Below are 5905 nucleotides of genomic sequence, written 5' to 3'. Positions count from 1 at the left end.
CCAGTAGTAGCAGCGGCAGCCGCGAGATGGCACAAGCGGTCTAACTCTGGTACGACATCCACATTAATGGCCGAACGGCGACTTTTGGCTTTCTCTGTCCATCAGGGGAATGCGCGCCAAACGCAATTGGACGGCGCGGCATTCCCTGCACGCGCGGCGACCGCGGTGGCGCGAGCCGGCGTACACGAGGCGTCGCCCAGCCGAACGCTTTGTCGTCTGTGGCCAGGTACATGAGGGGGCCGGCAGCAAGCGTCTAGCGTAGCGTCCCGAGACTTGCAGACTTGCGGCACTTGAGGAGCTTGCGGGGATGTGAAATGACGTGGCCAACTGTACCGAAAACGGGGAAGAGAAATTCTAGGCAACAGCCACTTGTGCTCCCAGGCGGCCACACTGACAACGAGGGCCAGCGTTGCTCAAATTCGGTGATGGGACGAGAACCGCTGTAGGCTGTTTATTAGGCCACGACAGTGAGCGTTTACTTTCTGTAAGGAATGTCTTGTCGTCGCAGGTGTTGTGTTTCGCCTGTACTCGGGGCTCCCAGGGAAAGTAGAAAACGCAATGTTATCAGGTGTTTTTCTTGCAAGAAATCGAGTCAAAAGGTCTGTATTACACACGTCTTTACCAGGTTCGGAACTTCAAATCTGTTTATGGCCTCTTTACAAGCTCGCTATTCGTCTTCCAAAATATTAAAAGTACACCATACCTCCAGATTCAGCCGTCCCCCACCCCCTGTACAAACTGTCTGTCGTATGGGCGCCCTTGGAGTGAGAACAGATAGGTTTCGAATGGAATGGAAATAACATCTGTAACAAGTGTAATTAAAAACACAATTTCTCCCTACTCACTGACAAAATATCCGAACAGTGCCTTCTGTAACACACACAGTTCTACATTGACAGACGCGTAATAGCGGCAGTTTCAATAAATTACTAATTGCAGAAACGGGTAGCCCTCAGTGAATTCGTTGTTGCATCACTACATTCACAGAAAAGAGACTTCCTTGTTTCCCATCGCTTTGTTACACACCTGACGTGTTGTGTTTACAAACAAAAAGCAATTTAGTTTTATCTTTACCTAATCCACGTCTAAGCCAAGATTGCTACAAGGTATCAATCGTTTACCAAATACCGCACAATTAATCTGCATCTTCGAAATCAACCCGACACAGCTGAAATGTTGTCATGGATGAGACTTTATTTTTCTCTCTTATGCGCGAAGAAAATATGTCCATATTCCGAATGAAAATTTGCACAAATATTCGATCGAGCTTTCCACGTCCTACTCGGAAGGAGAAGCAAAAAGAAGTGTTACCTTTTAAGTGTCTTCTGTTACTCGGCGTCGAATGTCGAACGTGCTGGCTGATGTTCGTTCTTGGAGTTCACTGACGTCCTGTTTGTTCGTCGCGCACAACACTCACGAGTGCATCCAGCTCTCTTAGAACATCTGACAGTCTGAGCTGTGGTCCTTCAGTTGCTCGGCGACAGTCGACCGCGCGTGACAATGCTGCCGTATTTGCTAGCACTAAGGGCTCTCCTGGAAGGAGCGAAAGTAAAGTGTGGCTTGCATTGTGGCTGCAAAAAGCACTCATTCCGCAGATCGCATTCGCGGTTTCAACAGCCGAGGAAGAGGGCTCGTTGGAGACGGAGAGGAGGGCCCGGAGGCGGCAACCCGGACTTGGCCCGCCATCTTCCGGAGGGAACGGTAAATTAACCCCAGCAGCGGCCGGCGCCGCGAGCCGTATGGTGCTGCTCGCACAAAATGCATCGTTTTTCTCGGCAGAGGAGCGTTGTTGCGACTGTCTGCCATCTAACTCGACAGCCAATAGCTCTCTTGTAAGGAGACAGGTACATGGACGGCCACCATTCTGTTCGCCGATTGCGGAAACGTCAGGAGCTCTCGTTACATCTCGATAGCGCGAGGCACTACAAATTCTCGCCTGTGGCGCGACGAATGCATACTTACCTGGCGTAGGGGATACCGTGATCATGAAGGCGGTTCCTCCGGGGTGAGGCCCTTCCATTGCACTTCGGTCGAGCTGACCCCCGCGATTACTCCAAATGTGAGTAACTCGGGCGCATAATTTTTGGTAGTCGGGACTTGCGTTCGCGCTGTCCCGGTGTCTATTTCAATTGCAAACGCAGTATTCTGTGGTAGCAGTCGGTAACTAGTGCGTCTGAGCACTCGGCCAGCAACGTGTTCCGCAAGGGACTGCCAAACGCAGCAGCACTCGCGCTACGCGCGTACCACACGTCTGCGTCGACCTGGCGTCAAACCCAGAGCCAGAGCACACTGTCTGTTCGATAAGCGCGGGGGACGCGCACCAGTAGTAGCAGCGGCAGCCGCGAGATGGCACAAGCGGTCTAACTCTGGTACGACATCCACATTAATGGCCGAACGGCGACTTTTGGCTTTCTCTGTCCATCAGGGGAATGCGCGCCAAACGCAATTGGACGGCGCGGCATTCCCTGCACGCGCGGCGACCGCGGTGGCGCGAGCCGGCGTACACGAGGCGTCGCCCAGCCGAACGCTTTGTCGTCTGTGGCCAGGTACATGAGGGGGCCGGCAGCAAGCGTCTAGCGTAGCGTCCCGAGACTTGCAGACTTGCGGCACTTGAGGAGCTTGCGGGGATGTGAAATGACGTGGCCAACTGTACCGAAAACGGGGAAGAGAAATTCTAGGCAACAGCCACTTGTGCTCCCAGGCGGCCACACTGACAACGAGGGCCAGCGTTGCTCAAATTCGGTGATGGGACGAGAACCGCTGTAGGCTGTTTATTAGGCCACGACAGTGAGCGTTTACTTTCTGTAAGGAATGTCTTGTCGTCGCAGGTGTTGTGTTTCGCCTGTACTCGGGGCTCCCAGGGAAAGTAGAAAACGCAATGTTATCAGGTGTTTTTCTTGCAAGAAATCGAGTCAAAAGGTCTGTATTACACACGTCTTTACCAGGTTCGGAACTTCAAATCTGTTTATGGCCTCTTTACAAGCTCGCTATTCGTCTTCCAAAATATTAAAAGTACACCATACCTCCAGATTCAGCCGTCCCCCACCCCCTGTACAAACTGTCTGTCGTATGGGCGCCCTTGGAGTGAGAACAGATAGGTTTCGAATGGAATGGAAATAACATCTGTAACAAGTGTAATTAAAAACACAATTTCTCCCTACTCACTGACAAAATATCCGAACAGTGCCTTCTGTAACACACACAGTTCTACATTGACAGACGCGTAATAGCGGCAGTTTCAATAAATTACTAATTGCAGAAACGGGTAGCCCTCAGTGAATTCGTTGTTGCATCACTACATTCACAGAAAAGAGACTTCCTTGTTTCCCATCGCTTTGTTACACACCTGACGTGTTGTGTTTACAAACAAAAAGCAATTTAGTTTTATCTTTACCTAATCCACGTCTAAGCCAAGATTGCTACAAGGTATCAATCGTTTACCAAATACCGCACAATTAATCTGCATCTTCGAAATCAACCCGACACAGCTGAAATGTTGTCATGGATGAGACTTTATTTTTCTCTCTTATGCGCGAAGAAAATATGTCCATATTCCGAATGAAAATTTGCACAAATATTCGATCGAGCTTTCCACGTCCTACTCGGAAGGAGAAGCAAAAAGAAGTGTTACCTTTTAAGTGTCTTCTGTTACTCGGCGTCGAATGTCGAACGTGCTGGCTGATGTTCGTTCTTGGAGTTCACTGACGTCCTGTTTGTTCGTCGCGCACAACACTCACGAGTGCATCCAGCTCTCTTAGAACATCTGACAGTCTGAGCTGTGGTCCTTCAGTTGCTCGGCGACAGTCGACCGCGCGTGACAATGCTGCCGTATTTGCTAGCACTAAGGGCTCTCCTGGAAGGAGCGAAAGTAAAGTGTGGCTTGCATTGTGGCTGCAAAAAGCACTCATTCCGCAGATCGCATTCGCGGTTTCAACAGCCGAGGAAGAGGGCTCGTTGGAGACGGAGAGGAGGGCCCGGAGGCGGCAACCCGGACTTGGCCCGCCATCTTCCGGAGGGAACGGTAAATTAACCCCAGCAGCGGCCGGCGCCGCGAGCCGTATGGTGCTGCTCGCACAAAATGCATCGTTTTTCTCGGCAGAGGAGCGTTGTTGCGACTGTCTGCCATCTAACTCGACAGCCAATAGCTCTCTTGTAAGGAGACAGGTACATGGACGGCCACCATTCTGTTCGCCGATTGCGGAAACGTCAGGAGCTCTCGTTACATCTCGATAGCGCGAGGCACTACAAATTCTCGCCTGTGGCGCGACGAATGCATACTTACCTGGCGTAGGGGATACCGTGATCATGAAGGCGGTTCCTCCGGGGTGAGGCCCTTCCATTGCACTTCGGTCGAGCTGACCCCCGCGATTACTCCAAATGTGAGTAACTCGGGCGCATAATTTTTGGTAGTCGGGACTTGCGTTCGCGCTGTCCCGGTGTCTATTTCAATTGCAAACGCAGTATTCTGTGGTAGCAGTCGGTAACTAGTGCGTCTGAGCACTCGGCCAGCAACGTGTTCCGCAAGGGACTGCCAAACGCAGCAGCACTCGCGCTACGCGCGTACCACACGTCTGCGTCGACCTGGCGTCAAACCCAGAGCCAGAGCACACTGTCTGTTCGATAAGCGCGGGGGACGCGCACCAGTAGTAGCAGCGGCAGCCGCGAGATGGCACAAGCGGTCTAACTCTGGTACGACATCCACATTAATGGCCGAACGGCGACTTTTGGCTTTCTCTGTCCATCAGGGGAATGCGCGCCAAACGCAATTGGACGGCGCGGCATTCCCTGCACGCGCGGCGACCGCGGTGGCGCGAGCCGGCGTACACGAGGCGTCGCCCAGCCGAACGCTTTGTCGTCTGTGGCCAGGTACATGAGGGGGCCGGCAGCAAGCGTCTAGCGTAGCGTCCCGAGACTTGCAGACTTGCGGCACTTGAGGAGCTTGCGGGGATGTGAAATGACGTGGCCAACTGTACCGAAAACGGGGAAGAGAAATTCTAGGCAACAGCCACTTGTGCTCCCAGGCGGCCACACTGACAACGAGGGCCAGCGTTGCTCAAATTCGGTGATGGGACGAGAACCGCTGTAGGCTGTTTATTAGGCCACGACAGTGAGCGTTTACTTTCTGTAAGGAATGTCTTGTCGTCGCAGGTGTTGTGTTTCGCCTGTACTCGGGGCTCCCAGGGAAAGTAGAAAACGCAATGTTATCAGGTGTTTTTCTTGCAAGAAATCGAGTCAAAAGGTCTGTATTACACACGTCTTTACCAGGTTCGGAACTTCAAATCTGTTTATGGCCTCTTTACAAGCTCGCTATTCGTCTTCCAAAATATTAAAAGTACACCATACCTCCAGATTCAGCCGTCCCCCACCCCCTGTACAAACTGTCTGTCGTATGGGCGCCCTTGGAGTGAGAACAGATAGGTTTCGAATGGAATGGAAATAACATCTGTAACAAGTGTAATTAAAAACACAATTTCTCCCTACTCACTGACAAAATATCCGAACAGTGCCTTCTGTAACACACACAGTTCTACATTGACAGACGCGTAATAGCGGCAGTTTCAATAAATTACTAATTGCAGAAACGGGTAGCCCTCAGTGAATTCGTTGTTGCATCACTACATTCACAGAAAAGAGACTTCCTTGTTTCCCATCGCTTTGTTACACACCTGACGTGTTGTGTTTACAAACAAAAAGCAATTTAGTTTTATCTTTACCTAATCCACGTCTAAGCCAAGATTGCTACAAGGTATCAATCGTTTACCAAATACCGCACAATTAATCTGCATCTTCGAAATCAACCCGACACAGCTGAAATGTTGTCATGGATGAGACTTTATTTTTCTCTCTTATGCGCGAAGAAAATATGTCCATATTCCGAATGAAAATTTGCACAAATATTCGATCG

The 5905-nt window shown here is 50.9% G+C and overlaps 2 non-coding genes across 2 annotated transcripts; both read left to right on the top strand.

The window, feature by feature from the left end:
- Positions 1-1954: 1954 nt before the first annotated feature.
- Positions 1955-2117, top strand: LOC126458696 (U1 spliceosomal RNA). The gene has a single exon (XR_007585690.1). It is a non-coding gene; the product is annotated as a U1 spliceosomal RNA (small nuclear RNA).
- Positions 2118-4274: 2157 nt separating this feature from the next.
- LOC126458695 (U1 spliceosomal RNA) lies at positions 4275-4437 on the top strand. The gene has a single exon (XR_007585689.1). It is a non-coding gene; the product is annotated as a U1 spliceosomal RNA (small nuclear RNA).
- The last annotated feature ends 1468 nt before the right edge of the window (positions 4438-5905 follow it).

The sequence above is a fragment of the Schistocerca serialis genome, chromosome 2 (assembly GCF_023864345.2).
Source record: "Schistocerca serialis cubense isolate TAMUIC-IGC-003099 chromosome 2, iqSchSeri2.2, whole genome shotgun sequence".
In the NCBI taxonomy this organism is placed as follows: Eukaryota; Metazoa; Arthropoda; class Insecta; order Orthoptera; family Acrididae; genus Schistocerca; species Schistocerca serialis.
The sequence above is the reverse complement of the archived record's forward strand: the minus strand, read 5'-3'. Positions and strand labels throughout refer to the sequence as shown.